We start from the raw sequence: 23,719 nt of genomic DNA, 5'->3' as shown, positions 1-23,719 counted from the left end.
AGAACGGTTGCCAAAAAAGTTGCCATTTGAAATACGACCCCAAAGAGACACAAGCCAACCAATGGCTAGATGGTAGCCAACGTGTCCAAATCTTCGCGTAATAGCCAAAGGAAAACTACCGAAAAGTCACTCATGTGAGTCGAAACCCATGCCCATGCCGGAAATGTGTATGTCGCCAACGGTCGTTTAACATTTTATACAGTTTTTGTTAGCTTTATGGGGGAAATTACGCGCGCTTGGCTTTCCATAGTAATAGACAGTCGATTATTTAAACCCCTTGCAACCGGCTAGCCATGTGCGAGGATGCTATAATTTTTAATTTATTTTAGATGCTTGTGTCTGTTTATAAAATAAAGGATACACTACGAAATTTAGAAGGAAAGTGTGCAAGAATTTCAATTTCCAATTCGTATGAAAAGAGACAAACATGCCACCATTATTGATCGATTTATTATTATGCTTCCATCAGCTCTGTCAGCTTATTGAATAATATTCTCGTAAAATTGATCATTTTCAATATCCGTTTCCGTTTTTTGTGTTGCTACTACTAGAACTATGTTACCCACAGGATGCTGCCATATAACGTGGAGAAGGAACTGAGCGCGAACAATTCAATTAGCTCCACTTCGACCTTGATTTCCTCAGGGTGTTTGATCGTAAGACGAGTACGTGCTTTGTTCGTAACAGCATTTCGATTATGAATCCGGTAAGTGGATATGGACTGAATGGAAAATACAGGTGCTGCTGGAATGAAGCACCTGGGATCGCATCGAATTTCGTTGGACCCTAAGAGACACTAGCCCAAACATTACGATAGACAATGGAAAAACACACCGTACTCTTATGAACGTTTTCTCTCTGAACGGTGAAGTATTCCTTTCTTTGTATACGTGTAGTTTATTAAAAAAAAATTAAGACGAGCGAAAACCTATCATCTAAAATAAAACAAAAACATTGTTCGATTTGGATGATTCACAATATACTTCAGTAAACATTTGGTTTTACTACATTCAAAAAACATGTTTATCTCTGGACTGTTCATCTCCGGACGAATGCATAAATTGTATTCAATTAAGACATCTGAATCACATTGCTTAAGTATTATTTCTTTAGAGGAAGGTAGGTCAAGGCGGAAACCTTAAGGAAAATGTTAATAATTTAGGAATATATAAATACAACGACGAACGAAAATATGCATACATTATCTTACATTTATGATGTGAAGTTTCTATCGATTTTTATTAGTTATGAAATAAAAACTTTTTGTTTTCGTGCAGTATTGAAATGTACGGGTAAGACGAACACCTGATATGGGAAAGATGGAAACCATGAAGGGTAAGATGGTAAGAAGGGTAAGACACCTGTACAAAACGATGGAAATTGAAGAGGTTTTTGATATTTTTACACATTGTTTTCGACGGCCTGGTACGTACATAAACCAATTCTTGGCCAATTGTAACGACGGTTCATTCAGCCGTAAATTTAGGAATTGTAAGCGCCGTTTCTAAAACATCACAAAATGCAGAATATAAAGCATTTTTGAAATATCAGTCACTAACAGCGAACGTTGTACCAGCTTACATAACCACAGTCTAAACTCCCCTTTAAGAAAATTACCCCGCGGAAAGTCCGCGATCACAGCATTTCTGAGGGACTTGTTAATAGATCAAGCTGTATTTTTTCTATCAACTTATTTATCTTTGTAACCCCACAAAATATCTCATCTAATCCTGAACAATGTCGTATTACTGCCTCATCTTTTTATTGCTTAAAGTTGTCCAAGTAGTGACAAGATATTGGATTTCGTGAAGCGCCTCAGCAGCGTCGAGCGAGTAATAGCATAACGAGTGGCTGCTAATTTGACTGGTGTTTCATTTCTCGCTTATTTCAATGCTTTCTCTAGTCCTCTAGTAGACATCTTCAGAATATATTCAGAATTTAAAGTGTTTGATGAAATATATTCATCATCAATTGATAGAAGAAGCAACATAATTCAATAAATTCGCTGTCCATCCCTACGACAGAGTGTTCACCTTTCCCTCTGGTGTCAGGATTCATAAACTACCAAAAACCAATATTTTTATTACTTTCATTCTCGTTCTTTTGTCAATTTTTTGCTTAAAAATCACGACAACTCATTCCTGTAGTAAATGTGGTTCAAAAATGTAAACGATGCAAGTTACAGAGCATAAGATCCGCACTAGTCAGTTTAGATCCAAATAGGTGTGCACGATTGATAATTTGTTCGTAAATTTAATCAATTTTCCATATATTTTGTCAAATGTTATGTGTTACTTTCAGTTTTTATACTGCATTGTTAAATTATTCGAAAATTACCTTTTTCATGCATTTACGAGAAGTGACACTGAGGGTAAGTCCGTCTTTACCTTCCTTCTCCTAACATATTTCATGTAACAAGTACAATATTTAATTCAGCATAATACAACCCACACCACATTAAAACGATTGGAAAAAATACAACGAAGCAGCAGGATGTCTAATGACTTTTACAAAGCCGGACGTCGATTGTTTTCTATCCGGGCCGTCCCTTCATACCCACTGACCATAAGGCTACGTGATAAAATAACTAACTATTAAGCCTATATAAGACCAAACATGCCGCGTAGGTCGTTTCCGCCAAGAGCAAGAAGAATAATCAGCTAAAACTGATGCTTTAAAGGAGATACTTAAAGTGTTGCAAAAGCCGGCAGCGTAAATGAAAGCGAAAACCAGCGGAAAGTACTTCACTCGATTTCCTGGTCACCTTTTTGCCATCCAATCTTGGGCGGAAGTTCCGGTTGCAAGGGTCAAAGGTATTTAATGGAAAAATGTGGAAAAAGGTTCAATTCTCTTTTTTTGTTTGTCTGTTTGTTTTTTGGTGGCAAAAAATCAAGGAAACTAGGGCCAAACATTTTCCCCGGCTCATTAGTCCGGTCATTACTTTCACTGGATTCACCCACCGTGGTGAAGATCTTTGGTTGTTGAACATGTTGTTGATTACAAGTGCGTACATTTTGCTCTATCTTTTTTTTGTCGAAATCTCTAGGAGACTGAGATGAAATGAAATGAGAGTGTTGGGAAATGAGAAAAAATACATTATAATAATATTTGAGTAAATTTAAGTAAACACAAATTTAATTAATACATACTTCTTACATTTTCGACATACTTTACTGAGCGCATACATTTTTAATTAATAATCATGAATCATCGTGTACTGGTAATATTAATAGCTACCTGTAACCAAGAATTTTTGAATATCTGGATCTTGATGGACATTTTAACATACACTGTATTACGGAGAAATCCAAATACACGAGAGAGACGATTCTAACTATGGTGCATATTTGAACATTTTAACATAAATCATTTGCAATACTTTAATAAATACACAATACTTTACAATACTTTAATATACTTTACAATACAACAATACTTTAATAAAAATCGTAATAAAAAATGCAAAATAAATACATTTGTAGTACAGTGAGATGCAATTTTATGGGAAAGTCGTGATATGCGAGGACACGAGACTCACCCGAGGTTCATGTCCCAGCTAACTGAGAAAATTTGCAGTGCTCTGTGACAATGTGAAAGGGTGCTTCTACATACACCGAGACGCAGCTGGGACATGAATATGTGAAAATTGACTATCAGGTTCATAGGTCAGTACGTGTAGAAGCTTCAAAGAGGGCCGATATAAAACATTTCAGACGATGTTGAAAAAATCGATTGTACTTGCATGTATCGATGCAGTCCAAACAGTTTCCTTTGTTTTTTATTGTAGTGTTTTTTCACCTTGTATATTTCGCCATGCTTGAAAATAAATTGTAAAGAAAAATAAATCCCGACGCCCTGGCATAAGGAAGCTGCTTTAGCACTATTTAGAAGGACCAGCTGGAACTTTGATAATGTTTATCTACTGCAAAAGGCGAATTCAAGCAGCGATATTTAGCTTGTTAAAATTGCAATTTAAAGCTTATGCAATTTTGGCTGTTTGGGATAAGTCATGATTAGATAAAGCTTGTCGAAACACATTTGCAAGTAAACAAACACACAGACACATATGTTTTACAACCAACGAAATTAAACCCACACGTTTAATCGCTTCCTTCTCCATAATTCATCACATTTTGGGGTGAAACTTGTTTAGCAAATGAATTACCCATGTATACAAACGTACTTTAACAACATTGAAGTGGCTGCTTCTGTGGCCGTATGGTTTAACCCGCCAAACTAATTGTGTTTTGGCTTTGTTTGATGGAACTGGATTTTTAGTACAAGAAATTTGTGGCGTTTTCGGTATCTTGGTTATTTGGGATGGAGCTTTCATTTTTTTCTACTGATATTGGATTTTGCAGTCGTTTAAGCTTCTATTGTTGCGCTTGGGTTCTGATATTCTCAGATTTTCTTAGAAAGAAAATGTAGCGCAGATTTGTTACATTACTTATTTAGGTTTTTATTATGTAATAATTATGTAATGTTAGGCCTTAAGTATACGAAGCGCGTTTCTGCTTAGTTTCCTTTGCATAATTCAACACATTTTGGGGTGAAACATGTTGAGCAAATGAACCACCAAAACCCACCACCACCTAAATTTTTAGTACAATAAATTGGAGGCGTTTTCGGTATCTTGGTTATTAGGGGAAATATTAATTTATATATAAAAATATTAATATATTAAAAAGTTGTTCTAAGAAATATTTTGTACTTTGGGTTACGTTTGCTCCGTGCTGTCAATTGCGCTAACGCAGATTTGCTGCATGGGAATGTTTGCTTGGTTAGCACACTTGGAATTCGATTTTTTCTGGTCAAAAGTAGCCTTCCGGATAAACGAATCATGGTGATGAATATAGACAGACAAAGACAACGCTATACCGAGTAGTGGTAATTGTTGGTCTTCTACGGTGGAGAAGGGACGCGCGTTGCTAAAGAAAAACAGAGACCACGATATATGCGACGCAATATTTCCTCTTTCTGTGGATCGAGAAATGAGACTCAAGGTGTAGGAAAAAATTCTCATTTTATTTTTTTACTCGCCCGCCTCAACACAGTAAACATTAAACAGTTGATTGCTATGCGAACGATTGTGGTGATATTTTATTTCTCGTAGTTAAATAAAACGACCTTTAGTTAAATCTACCATCAGTGTCCGGGATAAAGTATAGCACAATGAATTTATTTACAGTCGCTTTTGCCTAAGTAACGGTATTCTATCTGCACCTTGAATTGCACTGGGACAATGTACAGGTGTCGTACAAAAGCATGCCTGTGGAGGAAAACACAAATGAAGGAAAAAGTTAGAGTGCGTTGAAGTGCAGTGCTCGGTTGCATCTAGCTTTCGGGTGATGAGGAGAATTAATTAGTTGGTGTTTTGCTCATGTGACTACATATATGATATATTGAACGTGCGAAGATATTGTTGTAAGAAGAATCCGTATTTCCGTATTTGTACCAAATATTGTGCATAGTTTGAGCATTCCGTCATGTTTACTGAGATGTGTTGACATGCCAGTGTTTCTATTGCACTGGTCGCAAAATGATCATTGTTTCCGTTGCTGAGGAAGCGGAAGCGCCCTCAATACAATCTACTGAGAAATGTGTATGTGTGTGCATGTGTTTATTTCTTTCGTTTCAGCAGAGCTAAAGATGTTGTATGTCGTGTAACGTCCCGTCTCTTTTAAGCAAATAGTTTGTACATGCGTCCACCTGTGAAGTGTGTTGTGCAGTTTGTGAAGTGCAAGAGTGCGTTTTTATATTAGTGTGACAAACCGGGCAGTGCTTCAGTGTTGCTATTGGCAGAGCAGTGTTTTGTTTATTTATAATTTTGAATGCTGAGTTATCCCAAGCGTCTGTCGTGCCGCAAAAATAACAAAAAGCAGTTACGTCAGCTCCGGGAACGGAAAATAGAAAGTGAGCGACATACAATTGCAAGCCAGTTCCTGTGCAGCGCAAGCATAGTGGGAACGGCACGATCTTGGTAATTCTCGAGGATCTACATCTCCCTTCGCTGCGATTTAAAGCTCATCCAAGCCATCGAAAGGCAAAAGTCATCACCAAGAAATAGCATTTGCAACGCTCCGGTACAAAAGCATCGTACAGCGAGTAGAGGTGAACGTGGGTCGACTGCAGCCAAAACAGGCCAGCAACAAAACCTCGCGATCATCCCATCCCATCGCGGCAGAGGGTGAACCCAAGCTCACCTTTGAAATTCCGTCCCACCTGAAGAGAACCCTCCGGCTCAACCTGCTTCCCCTGGAATTCGTCTACAGCGCACGTACCTTTGACGAACCTCTTCAGTTGCTTCATTCAAGGTAGGCTTCTTTGGCCGGCCTGTGGCAAAACAAGTTTTTCTTCGGGGCCCTATTGCATCCTCTTCGTTCGCACTTGTGTGAATCGGAGCGGTCTCTGGCCGCACGCTCTTTCTTTCGCTCGTTCGCGTTTTCTCCCTAACCGGATGGTTCCAGTCCACACAGTGGGTTACGTTCATAGCCTCGCAAGAAGGAATATTTGCAAAAAATATCTTTTTTCTATCCTCCTGTATAGGCCGACATGGTCGTGTAGGTCGATAGACAGAATTAGCAGAAGAATATTTAGGACAATAAACTAACGATCGTTACTCAATAAAAAAAGCTTTATTCGCAGAAATTCAGATAAATATGTGGACTAAACTCAAATCCTTTACATTATACAAAGGAGATGCTTTAATGCTTTGTATAAACCCGTGTCGTCCTCCATACGAAGGACTGACTCCTGCTATGGGTAATCAAATCAATAAGTCACTGATAACTATGCCCATTAGTGGAATAGGTAGGCCTAGTCCGACAACGGTTGTGAAAAGAATTCCAGAAAATACATTATTGTAATATGTCTTTAATTGTCGAGGCAATTATCTAAATTATTGGTTAAAGAATATGTCCATCGGAACCAACGTTAAATGCTGAACTGACGCGATATATTTTTGTTTTATTGGTTTAATAATATGAAATGCTGTGCGTGTTAACATGCAACCAAATTGACCCATTGTGAGGAGCCCGTTCCATTCCATTTTTATGGCCGGGCGAACACCACCACCACCAACAGCAGCAGCAGCAGCTTGCATTTACCTTCTTTCCTTTACCTTCCGCCGTACTACGCCACCGAGTCTAGGCTCTTTGGTTCGTTGGATGGCGTCTTCGTTGGTCTCTTCTCAATACTCACGGTCCGTCCCGTTGAGCGGGGGAAACCCCAAAAGCAATCGTGGACACCATTGTAGCATTGCTGTGACCGCCACGACGAACCGGTTTCGGAATCGCATCCAACGATGTGCGCGCGCAAAGTAGCGATCCGAAAGAGGCTGCTGCCTTTTTTTTTGCTCATGCACGCGAGTGTAAAATGAATCTAACCGTTTCGTCATGTAACCTGAGGGATGGGCGATATGCGTCTGGTAAGATCGGGCTTTCAATCTTACTACTGCTGCCCCTGGTCGGCTGCTGGGCTTCAAATCGTACGATCGCACACTACCGATTATAACAGTAAATGCCAGGGGAGGATGGTGTGGCAAATGCAAATAGCACACGCATTCCTCTTTCTATTTAACATTTCTTTGCAGAAGCTGCTGCTTCCCACAAAATGCATGCAAAAAGGGGTGATGGGTTTTCGATTGAACGGTGCGTCAATTGTGTAACATTAACGGTGGATTTATGTTACAAAAATGTAATGAGAAAAGGAGAGAAGAAGCAGCTTAAAACGATAGATAGTACCACTGACTGGTTTTGCTCCTTTGGAGATGAATGAAATCACGGTAAAGGTGTTATCAATCATTCAAGGCACTCTCATGGACGAAGGAACGGCTGCAGATCGACCTCATGCTTTTAGTGCTGAAACATATGTTCAACTCTAACTCATCACTATTGATCCTCAAATCCATTGAAAGAGTTTTAAGAGCACACGTAGCCCTTAAAACACTTTTCTATTTTCGTTCATTAATATGAATTGTGCCAGTTTACTCAGATGAGTTACAGCTTGAGAAAACATAAACAAAAGATCATCTTCTTCCAGATGAAAGCCTCTCGCATGATGCTAATGAAACGAAGAATGGGAAAACAGGAAAAAAAGATGAATGCGGTTTAGGCTGACTTTCTAGTGTTATTAAAACATATTTGTGAAACATCTTTACAATACTACCTTGAACCCGTACGCCATGCAACATGAAAGGAATGCGATGTAAAAATTGTAAATCGTTTGTTAGTAAACCAATTTCTTTTCATATCTTGTGATCTAATGTTCAGTAAATCTTGCAAAATTCGGTTGAAGAAACAGACAATTCACACCCATTTTGATTCGCAGCCAGGTTTGCGTTTGGCCTTTACCTCTTAAACTTGGGGTATCTGTTTGTTTGGATAAACCAGTGGAATCATTGAACCTTCTGCTAATCGTCAAAGGAAGTGGGTTTAAACATCGTGCTTCGGGTAGGAAACGAAAGGATGAGAATCGTGTGCGTGTTTTCCATTAAAAATATTCACCAGTAATGCCGGTTATCGAAAACGTAAATTGAATTTAATGATTTGTATCCGTACGCTGTTTGGTCCAGAGCTAGATGTGCAGTTCAAATCACCAGCGCCTCCTCGATGGACTGCCCGTCGAAAATTTCGATGTTGCTGCGATGTGGGTTCTGGGTTTTGGTCTTAGTAGCCACGAATACATATCCACCGTGTACCATCGTCATCACCTCAGTTATTCCGGTTCGCAATTTGTTGAATCACTCGCCTGAGAACGAAAGAACCGAAACGCGCCGCGGCGGAGACAGTGGGTTGGGAAAGAGAGTTCAGTTTTAAAATATATGTGAGAAAATCGTTGATTCGTAGAGGAAGTCGGGCGTATGGCGGTCGGTTGTTAGGTATCGATTGCCGTGCATGCATGAGTATGTTTCCATTCACCAAAGTAAAGGTGGTGGGGCCTGCTGCCTGGTACACACGCGTTGTTTCGTCTGATGCGTACCTTTGGGGAATGGGTCGTGTGGTCGTGGCGAACCTTTTGCTGCGAAGCATTTGTTTTCGCCGTACGTCTGCAGGTGTAGTGGTAGCATGGTTTTGGCGTGTGGGCCGTTGATTAACCTGTGTTTGTGTGGCGCGATGGCTACCGGAAAATCGTGATAGTTTATTACATACCGGTACAGCATACCGGTGTTTAAGCGTTATGTCTCCGAAATGATATCATCGTGTCTTGAATTGCTTGTTCTGTGCGAAAGAATGTTTGAAAAATTATATTTCTTACCCAAGACGTAATCTGCTTTTTATAATACGGTACAGCTACTAATCAGTTGCAGAAGATGTATTCATAAGTTTGTGCTTTATATAAACTTTTTCAGTGCAATTGAAGCATTGCGTGTCACGCTGAAAAATAAAAGAAATCTCATAAAAGCTTCATGTTGCCACGGTTGCCCTTACAGTTATTTCAAATCATCTACACGGCACGAACATGACATATGCATTGTAATGAAATGGTCAGTCTCTCTCCGTGGCCGTTACGTACTTTGTGGATGTTGTCGAGTATGTTTATTAAAAAATCACGTACTAGACGCCTCGATGCGTGCTGCTGATGGAAAGGACGGTCCTTCATTCCTCAGTTCATAATTGTTGTAAAGCTTGTATGGTGTAGAACGCAAGATGGAAACTCCTAAAGACATGTGCTCCATGCGGTAACGGGAAACATACAATCCATTGGTCCAGCTGCATGATGTGCGATACCGAACGGAGTATAGGCCGGGGTTAGTCGTGTCGTTTTTGCGTCATTTTCTCAAAGGGGTTGTATTAGTAGGGGTGGGAAGGAGAAACGCCGGAAGATAGTAAGAAGATGAAGGATCGAAGAATTGTTATTGCGTGGTGTAGAACAACTACCGTGCGGGCTCGAAAATGAAAGCCTACGACTGGGTCACTTCCTTTTAAGGTGCATTTCAGGCATGGTGGAACAATTTGGGAAACAGCAGTAATGACAAACATCCGGCACATGCTATAGGAGCGGGTTTTATTCTGAACGGATGCACGGAGGAACATGCAGGACATGCCAAGTGGTTTCAAGTGCCGTGTAAGATATTGGTTGAAAAATATGATACTCAGTTAAAGATGCTCAACGTGATAATCGTTGGAGAATAAGTGTGTGGTTTTGTAAAGTTGATGAAACTGTCAAACAAGAAGCATTAAACTAGGTACGTTATTATAGTAGTTTATTAGCGGCGGAGCGTTCATCTCACCGAGGAACACAATGTAATAACCTACTTGATAGATGGATTTTATGTCATGATGAGGTTTTAGGTCAAATAGCATCACTTAAAATGATATTAAAAAGTAAAAAGTACTAAGCTGATATTTTGTACTAAAAAACGGTTCCCACGTCAATGTCACGAATAGGAAAACTGATCTGTCGGATAAAAATCACTTTGAAACTAATGGTGGAGCTTAAGTGTATCACCGTATATGGGTCATTCGGGAAAATGATTGTTGTGGTTTTAATCGTCCTACATTCGCCGGTCCGAAAGCTTCAAGATGAAGATAGTCACCGGTTTGGGCATTACAATTTTCCCTGTTTCGGTAGTGTGAATTTCTACGAACCGAACTCCACTGAATCGTGTCATGTGACCTGGTTGCCCGAAAAGTAAGGCGCCGTTTATTGGGTTAATAGAAACATTTCAAATATTTAGCGACCAGAGCGCCGGTTAGTGTGCACTGGAACTTGTGTCAGTTGATTTTGGCCGTATAATGACGAATTGCGGATCGTTCGACTGTATTTCGTGGGACAAACGAATTTATAAGACATGTTAATACTCTTGTAGAGTTGATTAGATTAAATATGTAAACTATGTTATTACTACGTCATGCTAAGTGTATTTTGAAGTGTAAATTTGAAAGTGTTGTAGCTAATTTATGACACACTCTTCCGCGAGCACAAGTTTCACTTTCGCCAATTTCCAGTCCACGACATCCGATGATCAGGCTGTGTATGCATACTCAAGCATATTGAATGTAGCATAAATTGCTTAGTTTAATGGCGATCACGATGCTGCACTTTCCACCTAACAAATAATGTATAGGAAGGAAACTGCAACGTGCATGTGATGCAGGGAGCTTGCGTCGAGTATAGTTTCCGCCAGCAAAAGAGAAATGATTTGTGATGAATTTTTCATGGACATCAAAAGAGACTGCACTTGACTTTCAGGTACTTTCGTGGCGGTTTTGTTTGCAAATAAAGCGATACGATCACCTGTGGCTATGCTCTGATTGCGTTGGTGATAATACATTAAAGTTTGCGATATAGGTGGAACACTTGAGTTCCTTGTGTTTTCGTCTACGATAATGATGTGCAAAATATAGTCGGTTTTGTAAAGATGTACGTATTGTTCAGTTTAAACGATTTGTGATTCATTTGAAATTGTTCACATGCTTTTTTATGGTCTGCGCATCTTTTATCCTAGTCCAGATTAATGATTATATAGTCACATTTTGTTAGGAAAATCTTCAATATTTAATGTGTATTTGGCATATACTAGTGACCTATAACTGAAATATGCTAAACGTGCATGTATCTGTTATGAACAAGCTACGATCTTGAGGCAAGCCCAAATATATAGATACTATGTTTATCCATAGAAAAAAAAAATCGTCGTGGAGCAATGTAAACATTTTTACAAAGTTTCAATTCATTGCTCAGCACGATTGTTCGTCAAACATAAATGTTCGGTGTGGGATGATGTCGGGTTCGGCAATCTTTGGAGAATGGCTAATAATAGTAACCGATATGTAGGTTGATCAACCAAAGAGAAAACAGTCCAACAAACAAAGCACCTACAGCGTTAAGGTGTTAATGATGTAGAATGGTTGTCCTTCCAAAATGCACCTTTAAATGAGGGCAGCTTATTCGATAAACTGTTTCTGACATAATTAGCTGCGTTTTGATTAAATCAATAATTTTTATTCTCATTTATGCTACCTTTTTTATAACCTGATACCTATCCAGTGGTAATATACCGCAAAAGTATTAGGTACTTGAATTGATAATACAGTTCCTAGCATTGATATTACTGAGCATGAAATCCAATCCATTGAAAGTGAATCGCAAATTGGCCATGCCAGTGGATGCATCACCCGAGGCGCATCACTAGTTTGTGATCGTACGACTAGGTTTTCCTCGTGGGCTAGATGTATAGGTACAGATATCGCGTAACGGCTTGCAATCATAATTATGCAACCGAATAGTAAGCGAAAGCGCGGAACGTAGCTGGCCTATGTTAGACCTCAGTGTCGGGCTCCTGACTACGGTTGGTGGCGAAGCCGGAAAAACTTGGCTACCACGAAACGTGTGATCAACAACGAGGTTACTCGGTAAGCTTTGGCAGTTTGGGCAGCTTTAAAATAGTCTGCATCACTCTTCAGGGCATGTGAAGACTGCAGTTTTGTGCACGGCACGAAAAGCGAATTTCCCACGGAATATATTCAGGTGTGAGGTTTAAAATGTTAGTATACTCGTTAGGTCTGCATTCGAAACTTGGTTCGCAGTTGTGGTAGAATATGGTTGTATCTTTAGGCCAAAGGGTCTTATTTCTTTGAATAGTTTTAAGTTTCCACGAGGATGTGTTTACTTCCGTTGTGTTAGGGATTGAGGCAGATGTGCGACTTAAATTTCGGTTAGGTGCGGGACGGTTTCCGCGCCTCACTGAATAGAGTGTGGCCCATTTAAGAAGAAGCATTAAGATGCATATGCACCCATCTTCTCTTCTGCACATGTTCCGCATCCTCTATTACACGTGCAGCGGGTGGTACGTTCTCCAAGTGTAGCACATGTTGTTTTTGGTGTATGTTGAGATGTGGCGGATAGTTGGGCGAAGGATCGCATAAGAGACAGAAAAATGGGAATAGGAAACAGATGGATAGGTCTTTCTATGCAGCGATGCGCTACATGATCGTGACACTTTGCACCGCCATATAGCACACGGTAGAGAACAGATGATAATCGTGCCTGATGGTACGCGCAAGGGATGAGACTGCAAAGGGGCTGCTAGCGGGAGGAACTGTAGTAATAGAACATTAGGCAATGATACCGTGTTAAATTCTATGGAATGAGAAGGATCACCATATGCTGGAGCAAGTCTTAATATTAAATCAACTCGATAGTGATGTTGATTGATGTTTGTAGTGGTAAGATTCCTTTGAAATTGTTTCCAATAATGTAGTGATGGCCACAAACTTCTTTTTGGTTATTTTATCTTTTGTGACCGATTTTATGTTTAGATTGCCATCATCCTCGATCTGCAATATATGAGCAATTTCAGCGTAAACAAATCTGAATAAAAACGATAAATACAGTGTTTCTCGCAGATTAAAAATATCAATTCTGTACAATGTTTAGAGCCGGTGCGAAACCCCAAAATGAGAGAAATCATCCAGGTTGTGAAGTAAACTGAGAAATTAAAAATAGCGTTTAAGTTTTTACAACAGTGCACTCGTGTACCGATCGAGTCGAGCAGCGTTAGCAATTCAAGCTTCTGTTGCTGGGTTAGCGTTTGAGAGAACGATAAAAAGGCAACAGACATTCATCCTTGCTCTCATTGGAGTTGAAAATGTGTGCCGTTGGATGTTTCACACGACTGTCTTTCCTAAGTAAAGGTCAATGTAGGGACGACTGTCCATAAGGGTAGTGACAAACTGACAAGTTTTTTTTTGTGATTGCTATGTCTGTGGGTCATTCTACAATGGTAGTGTTATTTTTACTAGCGACGTTTCGAAACGAAAACATTCGTTTAACTCTAGTTGCTCTTGAGATAAGCTTTATGTTTTACCATATCTTACCTGGAAAGTACAGTTTGAAAATTGAAAAATCAAAACAAAATCATCCTCATGGCTGATTTACGTAAAACACACACACACACACACATATATACACAATGCCAACATGCCTTCGGTAACCATCACGCTTCGCCGTAGCTATTTTTATGGCGGTCTAATCCGGAGATGATGTCGGAGCAGGTCAATCCCATGTCCCTGTCGGCGGGACTTGTATGCCTAGGTGTGGTATTAAATTAGAGCGATCTGATCGGGTTGAAACTGTACGCTCGGATTGGCATACGACTCAACAATTGGCTTGAATGGGACAATAGCACCTTCCCCCACCGATGGTCTGTTGATCGAGAAAAAATAGAGAAAGTGAAGCAATGATCTGTAACAAATTTCACGGTTCAATCGACTCGGACTTTACCGCTTAGGATGGCAAACACTGGCTCTTACGTACCACTACCACGAGCGCAGGATAGAAATGCATCCGGCATGCCAGATTTTATGGGAGGTTCAATTTCTTTTACGAGTGTTGAGCATCCATTCTTCCACCTTTGCCATCGGGGATGGTATCGTGAAACATAGCTTGAATGGTTTGTCTTGTGGTGGTAAGACAGTATTTTGATTACTTTCAGTGTTGGTATGTTAGTGTTTGTGCGATGTGGTTGCCTAAGCAGTGAAACTAATCACAAACAGTGGAAAATTGTTTGGATGTTGAGTTGCGCCAATCATTATTTTAAAAATAGTTCTCGTTTATTTTGTTCATAATATTTTCTAAAATTTTAACAAATGTACACCGGTATGAACCATACAACATTTGTTAAACATTGTTAACATTGTCGTCGTTCTTTTGTGATAGTGTTCAATTATAACTTAATATAGCTTTAAAGCATATGGTTTTTGATAAAATTGCTATGAAAATATATAGTTATGTACACATGCGCTACGCGCTATGATACAGGTGCTGAGTAAGAAAACGGTCGCAAGCGAGCCATCGATGTTACTCCACGCGCGGAGTCAAGTTCCAACGGGAACTCCACTGGAAGCAGGTTCCCACGACCAGGTGTGGTGTCGTATGCTCAGACGGACCGAGGCAACATGATCATCATAAACGTGGACGACAACGTGACCGGCAAACCTGGCAGCACCGAAAACACCAGCCTAGCTAAATACCACCGAATCCAGAAGTTAGCTTTAGTCTTAGTTTAGCAGTTCGCAAATAAAGATCCCCAGTAATATTTTTTAAAACTTACTCCGGGTTATCATAAACATAATTGGCGCAGTCGGCTAGGCCCAATTCACGTTCAGTGACAAGTGTTCAAGTATAGTGCAGTGAAATAACGGAAATAAATCTGTGTATCGCCCGGACTTTGCTCCATCGCCCGATCCGTGGTTGACTCGTGACGATCGCGTGAATTTCATTATTTCATAAAGTGTAAGAACAAGTGCACGAACGGTTGGTTTCAACTATTTAGAATTGGAAGAGAACATTCGAACAAAAGCTAGCGGCAAGACTCCCCAGCCAGCGTTACTGGGTAAACTAATCAACGCAGGACAATCGCTGACCCAACCCGTGGACAACGAGCGACCAAGGAAGAAAAGGAAGGACAATCGCTGACCCAACCCGTGGACAACGAGCGACCAAAGAAGAAAAGGAAGGACAAAGCAAAGGACAGGTAACGGAAAACCCTAATTTCCCGACACGTGGATAAAAAAGGTGAGTTACATCCTAAAGCATAAGTTCCCCACTCTTATAATAAAAAGGCGGTAGGCAACAAACAATTTTTATAATTGAATGCCAAAATATACCCCTTTCCCAAAAGTTCGTTCTTTGAAATTCACTAGGGACAAGAAAATTCCAGTGAAAATGGAACAAAATATACACGCATTGATTGAATCTATGCGCTCGTTAGAGGAACGCGTTAACACACTCCAAGCGGAAAATGATAGTTTACAACGCTTCCAACAACAACAACAGCCAACGACCTCGAGTCGCAGTGCTGACTATTTTCGTATCCCGGATCCAATTAGGGTCATTCCCGGATTCGACGGAAACAAAAAACAGTTAATCGGTTGGTTAACAACAGTTAAAAAAACACTAGACCTCTTCAAAAACAATGTGGCACCAGAAATATTTAGTGTCTACGAACAGACCGTAATTAATAAGATAGAGGGCAAAGCACGTGATACTATTTGTGTGAACGGAAACCCTACTACTTTTGATGAAGTCGCAGATATTTTGCAGAACGTTTATGGCGATCGAAACAACATCGCAACGTATCAAACACAACTGTGGAACCTAAAACAAAACGAATCTTTGAGCCTTCACTATAGAAAAACAAAAGAAATTTTGATCAATATGAAATCAGTAGCAAGACAGAATACGGTATACGCTTCACATTGGGAGGCAATTAACCTGTTTTTAGAACAAGAATGCCTCGCTGCGTTCATAAATGGCCTGAGCAAAACATATTTTGGATATGCACAAACCGCACAACCAGAAGACTTGGAATCAGCTTACGCCTTTCTATGCAGATTCCAAAACGCCGAAAGAACTAAATCAAACACCAATAATGGGTTCGAAAAACATCCTAGTGTCGACAAAAATGTAAAAAGGGATAATAAATTTTCACAACCTAAACACCTTGAAAATAGACCATTCAATAACATGAAACCATCTTCAGATCGTACAAAAATTGTTCCCATGGATGTCGATCAATCCTTACGGTCCAATATGAGAAACAAAATTTTCTCGCATACAGCCGAAGAAGATGACGGAAAAACAATATCAGAAGAATCCGATTCAGACGAAGAAACCGATAATGAAGAAGATGTAAATTTTCAAATTACTGCAAACTTAAACCCACCGAGTTAAACGCAATTAACGGACTACCCTTTTACACAACAAAATTAAATGGCTCAAACATCAAACTTTTAGTAGACAGCGGAGCGAACAAAAACTTTTAAATCCAGAATTAGTTCCACTAACTCAAAGAGTAAAATGCGAAACAATCACCATAAAAAATAAAAATGGTAAGTTCAAATCACAAGAATGCACATTCATAACTATTCTAGATAAAAAATTAAAATTTTACCTTTTCAAATGTCACAATTATTTTGACGGAATACTCGGATATGAATCACTCTCCGATATGGAAACACTAATTGATACAAAAATCATAAACTTATTCTACCCGATCGTACAATCGACTTAGAAATAAGAACATTAGAACCCCCTTCAATTACATTAAATGCTAATAATTCTCAAATTATAAAGCTTCCTGTTTCTCAAACAAAAGGAAACATTTTTCTTCCAAAAGACATTCAAATAAAAGATGCAATAATTCCTTCAGGCGTTTATAAAGCAAAACAAGGATATGCTAAAGTTCTTGCCAGGAATTACGGCGACACATTAACATTTCATTGGACTAAACCAGCAAAAACATATGAATTAGACAAAATGATCGAAATAAATCACATGAGCACACACCCATATAATGATCATCCACAAAATTACATAGCAAATCTCGAAAATTTAATTCGCACCGATCATTTAAACAAAGAAGAAAAAACATAAACTTTTCGAAATTCTTAAACAAAATCTAGGCATCATCCATCAAGAAAAAGAAAAACTTTCTTGCACCACCGCTATTAGACATCGAATAAAAACTAAAGACGATATACCCATTCACACAAAAACTTATAGATACCCCAATATTCATAAAGCAGAAGTGAATAGGCAAATCGAAGAAATGATTGCTGACGGTATTATCCAACATTCTATATCCCCATGGACATCCCCAATCTGGATAGTCCCTAAAAAATCAGATGCAAGTGGAAAGGAGAAATGGCGCATCGTGGTTGACTATAGAAAATTGAATGAAAAAACGATCGATGATCGATACCCTATTCCCAATATAGAAGAAATTTTGGACAAGTTAGGTAGAAGCATGTACTTCACTACACTTGATTTAAAATCCGGCTTTCATCAAATTGAAGTTGATAAAAAGGATAGACCAAAAACAGCTTTTAGCACAGAAAAAGGACACTTCGAGTTTATACGAATGCCCTTTGGCTTGAAAAACGCACCTGCTACTTTTCAACGAGCCATGAATAATATTTTAGGTGACCTTGTAGGAAGAAACTGTCTCGTATATCTAGATGATATTATTATTTTTGGTAAATCACTCCAACAACATTTGGACAATTTGAATAAAGTGTTGAAAAAATTAATTGAATCAAATTTAAAGGTTCAATTAGACAAATGTGAATTTTTAAGAAAAGAGTGTGAATTCTTAGGACACATCGTAACTCAAGATGGCATCAAACCCAATCCAAACAAAATAGAAAAAATATTGCATTGGCCCATACCAAAAACAACAACCCACATTAAAGGCTTCTTAGGAATCCTTGGTTATTACAGAAAATTCATAAAAGATTTTTCAAAACTGACCAAACCTCTCACAAAATGTCTTAAGAAAGGTTCTAAAATAACACATAATGACGAATTTATAAATTGTTTCAATGATTGTAAACAAATGCTCACTACTGATCCAATTTTAAAATATCCTGATTTTAGCAGAAAATTCATTTTAGAAACAGACGCAAGTGACTTCGCCCTTGGCGCTGTACTTTCACAAAAATTCGAAGATGGTAAGGAACACCCAATCGCTTACGCTTCTAGAACGCTTAACGAAACAGAGTGCAACTATTCAGCTACCGAAAAAGAGCTACTCGCCATTGTTTGGGCAACAAAGCATTTCCGACCGTACATTTTCGGAACAGTTTTTGAAATAAGAACTGACCACAAACCTCTTGTTTGGCTAAGACAGAAAAATGATTTAAATAGAAGACTTCTTCATTGGAAACTGGCCTTGGAAGAATTCGAATTTGAAATTAAGTATAAAAAAGGTACTCTTAATGGAAATGCAGATGCACTATCCCGCATAACGGACAACCCTGCTTTAACATCCGAATTAAATGCAAATACTGCCTCTAACAATACTGACACTATGACGCAACACTCAGCAGATACTAATGATGACGAATTCATCCCAGCAACTGAAAAACCACTAAATGAATTTAGAAATCAAATAATACTAGAAGAAAATAATAATGATTCTCGAGAAGCAATTACACTTTTCGGAAATTATCATAGAATAACAATAAAAACGCCTCTTTTTGGACCAGCTATGTTGATCAACATAATCAAAGAATATGCATCTCCCAAATGTGTTACTGGCATTTGTTGCAGCGAAAAAATCTTACAAAACTTACAAATTATCTACAAAAACTATTTCTCTCGCGCAAAATCGATCAAACTATTTTGGACAAAAACAATTTTAGAAGATGTAACTGATGAAATTGACCAAGATTTGATTATTGAACGACAACATAATGCAAACCATAGAGGAATTATTGAGACCAAACTACATATTGCTAGAAAATATTATTTTCCAAACATGAAAACTAAAATTACTAAATTTATTAACATTTGCAAAATATGTCAAAAAGCTAAATATGAAAGACGCCCATATAAACAAAAATATCAAATTACTGCCACTCCTAAAAAACCTTTGGAAATCGTTCATATGGACATCTTTATAATTAGTGATAAACATTTTCTAACCCTTTGCGATAAGTTCTCAAGACTAACCATGGCGATTCCTTTACAATCAAGAAACGCTATACATATACTAAAAGCACTAACTCAATTCTTCGCTAACGTTGGAAGACCTTGTTTGCTTGTGATGGACCAAGAATGTTCGTTTAAATCCACCACAATCAAACAATTTCTTGAAGAAAATAATATAGAATCTCATTATACAAGTGTTGGTCAATCCTCTTCAAATGGAACAATTGAAATTGTCCATAGAACAATAAGAGAATTGCACAACATAATCTCACTACGAGATTCTACAAAAATTTATCAACTACTTCAAAAATTAATTTGGCAGTCTCAATTTACAATGATTCTATACACTCTCAAACAAACATATCCCCTAAAGAACTATTTTTCGGCTTCAAAAACGAAGATCCTATCCCTGAGGACCTTCAAGAAAGAATTAAACAAAAAGAGGAACTTTATAGAGTGTATGCCACAAAACAAAAAGAAAAAAAATCCAAATACATAGAAAAATTAAACAAAACACGAGAAGAACCAGAACTATTCAAAGACAATGACACGATCTTCGAAAGGAAAAGAAATAATTTAAAACACGAAGAAAGGTATCGCGAAACGAAAGTTTTCGATAACCTAGTTACAAATATTTTAGACCGAAATGGAAGAAAAATTCATAAATCAAAATTGAAAAGGAAACGAAAAACCTAACATACCATTTAAATTCTTTCTCATCCTTACAGAAATCACAGCTGAATATTATAAAAACTAAAAATGAAATTTGGAATGATTCTTTTCCTCATAATAGTTTGGACTAATTCAAAACTTATAACAGCAACAATTTACAGAGAAATTCCTAGAGAAGATAGAATAGTCGCAATAAAAATAGGAACGGCCAAAATAAAAATTGGATATCATAGAGTAATACATACAATAAATCTGGAAAAAATAGAAACTAACCTTAACTATATTCAGAATTTAGCCAATAATATTAGCCTAACCAATCATCTTAAGGACACCTTAGACTATAAAATCCTATCAGCTTATAAGAAATTAGGAAATATAAGACCTAGAAAACAAAAGAGAGGCATAATAAATGGTTTAGGAACAATTATAAAAATAATCGCAGGAAATCCAGATCAAGAAGATTTGAACATAATTAACAGCAACCTAGAACATTTAGAACATTCAGAAAACAAAATCATATCCAACATTAACGCTCAAGTTAGAATTAATTCCGAAATAGAAAAATCAGTGAACAAAATTACACAAACTCTTAAAAAAATCGAAAATCAAATGAATAATCAGATAAAAGTCGTAAAAACTGAAATAGAACAAGTAAATCTTATCCTGAACATTGATAACATTGTACAACTGCTAGAAGACATAGAAGAACAGATTAGCTTTGCTCGTTCTAACATAATAAACAAAAATATTCTATCGTCAAACGAAACGGAATATATATGGCAAACATTAAAAGATCAGAAAATATTTCTAAACTTTAAAGAGGAAATTTCACAATATGTTTCATGCATAGTTACAGCAATAGGTAAAAAAATATTTCTAGTAGTAAAAATACCGATAGTAGAGCGAAAAGATTATGACCTCTTACGAATAGAAACTCTAAACGTAAACAACACCCGAGTAGAGACGGATGTAAAATTTGTAGCCAAACATAAAAACACCATTTTCAATGTTAACGAGGAGTGCACGATTTGCAACAACCCACAACCGCTAAACGACAAGTGTATCTCAAATATCATCAGAAATCATCCATCTAAATGTACCACCACCACGAGCTCCGAGCATACGATAATACGAGAAATGAAACCAGGAGTCATTCTAATCGATACCACCCTTGGAGTGCCAGTCATTGATTCATGTTCAAACAGCCAAATAATAGCAGTACCCACACTAATTGAAACCGGCAATTGCACCGTAAAAATCTTAAATAGCACATTTACTGCGCATATTGATGTGTTAGACCAAGAAGACTACTTCCTACCCTTAACTGGCAGCAAAACAGAAATAACTCTTAACAAGCCAAGTATACAAGATCTGCACACAATGCATATTAGTAACATACATCAACTCCATACAATAACACTCCGCTTACGCACGCATACAATTGCAGGAGGGATATTAATTGTTGTTCTAACAGGCTTTCTTATAACTGCATTTTGCATCTACAAACACAAAACCAAACATGCAGAGAAGAAAATGTCTACCAAAGCTATTCACAACATCATCCCACTGCAAACGTCGGTAAGTCGATCGAGGACGCTCGACGTTTAAGGAGGGAGGAGTTATGTACACATGCGCTACGCGCTATGATACAGGTGCTGAGTAAGAAAACGGTCGCAAGCGAGCCATCGATGTTACTCCACGCGCGGAGTCAAGTTCCAACGGGAACTCCACTGGAAGCAGGTTCCCACGACCAGGTGTGGTGTCGTATGCTCAGACGGACCGAGGCAACATGATCATCATAAACGTGGACGACAACGTGACCGGCAAACCTGGCAGCACCGAAAACACCAGCCTAGCTAAATACCACCGAATCCAGAAGTTAGCTTTAGTCTTAGTTTAGCAGTTCGCAAATAAAGATCCCCAGTAATATTTTTTAAAACTTACTCCGGGTTATCATAAACATAATTATATTTTATTTCTTGACACCTTGTAGATGGCAAGTTATCTTGAACTACGTCCAAGCAAGAATTGAAATCAGCACTGAGCAGTGATTCAGCCATTTGTTTGATAGATATACCATTGGAAAAATGTAAACAAAAAGTGTTTTACTCACCGGGAAACGTAATCTGAAATTGTTTGACAGGTAAAGGGTTAAAAAGCTAATAATCAATAGCAGAAGGGGGCAAACAAATGGAGTCCAATCATTACTTCACCTCCGAAGGTAGCGCAGCAAAAATCGATAGTAATGTGCTTAGAAAAGTTTCCCAGTCTGTTGGGTGATTTTACTGGTAATTACCTTTCCGTGACACACCATCGTAAACAAAATTCTCATTTGTTCTTCGTGCGGGTCAGACAATGGCTGAAATTTCTATGCCGGGAATGGTTCCGACCTGAGGCATTTGTTTTGCTCGTTTGTCTGCTATGAAAACATAAGTATAATTGTAGTAGGTCAAGGAGTATTGACCTCTTTGCAGTGAGTATTAAAATGGTGGTTGAAGAAATGTTTTCGAAACGCTTTGTGCGTTTCATTCATTCTTCGAAAAAAAAATAGCGAATTTGCTCGTGACTTTCGCATTAAAGAGGAGGTGGTTGGTTTGTAAGCGTTATTATGTGTATTTCATAAATTAATTCGATCAAGCAACAGTGTGGTAGGGATGCAAATTTGGTCAAGGCATTGATTCTTCGATCAATAAGTGTCCTTGGTAATTGTAGCGCGTTGACTCTGTATGATTTTCGGCAGTAAGAGTTGAAAGTATAAAGAAATAATGAAGCGAAATACAGCCACATTATTGGTCGATGTGATGGGTTGGTATCCATACATTCGAGCCTAGTTTCAACCCATGAGGGAGTTTCAATGTCAATCATAATGAACATTTCTATGCGATTCGTCTTGCGACTAGAAGAGAAGGTTTTCAGTAACTGTACAGTATGCGAGTGGAAGGTGAGCGGATTTTTTTTCGGCATGGGAGATTTTTATACGAGAAGCTTATACTGAAGTGACGTAGATCGAATAACGTTGGATTCAACGCTACAGTGCAGAAGCTAATGAGCTTTCGAACATTACAAATGTTGTAAGGGATGTACGCCCTCACGATGGACTCTCGGGCTATGAGAGGCTATGCTACTACAACACACAACAGCATTTACCAACGCTAAGGGTAATTGTTCTTCCGTTATGTTCTATTGCATTCTCTGCAAAGGTACACCCCTACTCAAGATAGGTGGGCAATGGAATATTTTTTGGCTGATGCTCGCCTTGAAAACATAAACCCAACCCCCTGTGTTGTTTCACTAGTGGAACATAGTCTCAGAGTAGCTGTTCTACGAATCAGACCTTTTAGATGAGTAAAAATAGGCACAGGCATCGCTCATAGAGATAGACGCTATATCTAAGATAACGGGGCACTCTAGAGCTGTATACGCTTCGTACAGTAGAAGCTTCTTAAAGGGCTACACGTGTGCTCTTTGTGGATGTGCGCTTTCCAGTAATAATTAGTTATGCTATTGCCTTAAGTCTGTTCGTTCACATACGACCAGAGAGGTGTTTCGTTGTAGATTGTTGTTGCTAGCAGTAGAGAATCAGTTCATGTGCAAATGTTTACCGTTTGCT

The 23,719-nt window shown here is 38.4% G+C and overlaps 1 protein-coding gene across 13 annotated transcripts in view; it reads left to right on the top strand.

Moving 5' to 3' along the window:
* Positions 1 to 4,913: 4,913 nt before the first annotated feature.
* The window catches only part of LOC120904521 (rab11 family-interacting protein 4B), a 58,157-nt gene continuing 39,351 nt past the window's right edge, over positions 4,914 to 23,719 (top strand). For 4 of the 13 annotated variants that reach the window (XM_040314566.1, XM_040314568.1, XM_040314564.1 and 1 more), the window contains exons 1-2: positions 4,915 to 5,005; positions 5,642 to 6,314. The gene's annotated coding sequence lies outside the window, so the exon portion shown is untranslated. Of the gene's footprint in view, positions 5,006 to 5,282; positions 5,425 to 5,638; positions 6,315 to 22,234; positions 22,253 to 23,719 lie in introns of those variants that run through there. The other 9 variants (XM_040314573.1, XM_040314571.1, XM_040314572.1 and 6 more) reach the window with 5 other exon arrangements.

This window comes from Anopheles arabiensis, chromosome 3, assembly GCF_016920715.1.
Source record: "Anopheles arabiensis isolate DONGOLA chromosome 3, AaraD3, whole genome shotgun sequence".
Taxonomy (NCBI): Eukaryota; Metazoa; Arthropoda; class Insecta; order Diptera; family Culicidae; genus Anopheles; species Anopheles arabiensis.
This window is presented reverse-complemented; position numbering and strand designations above follow the sequence as displayed.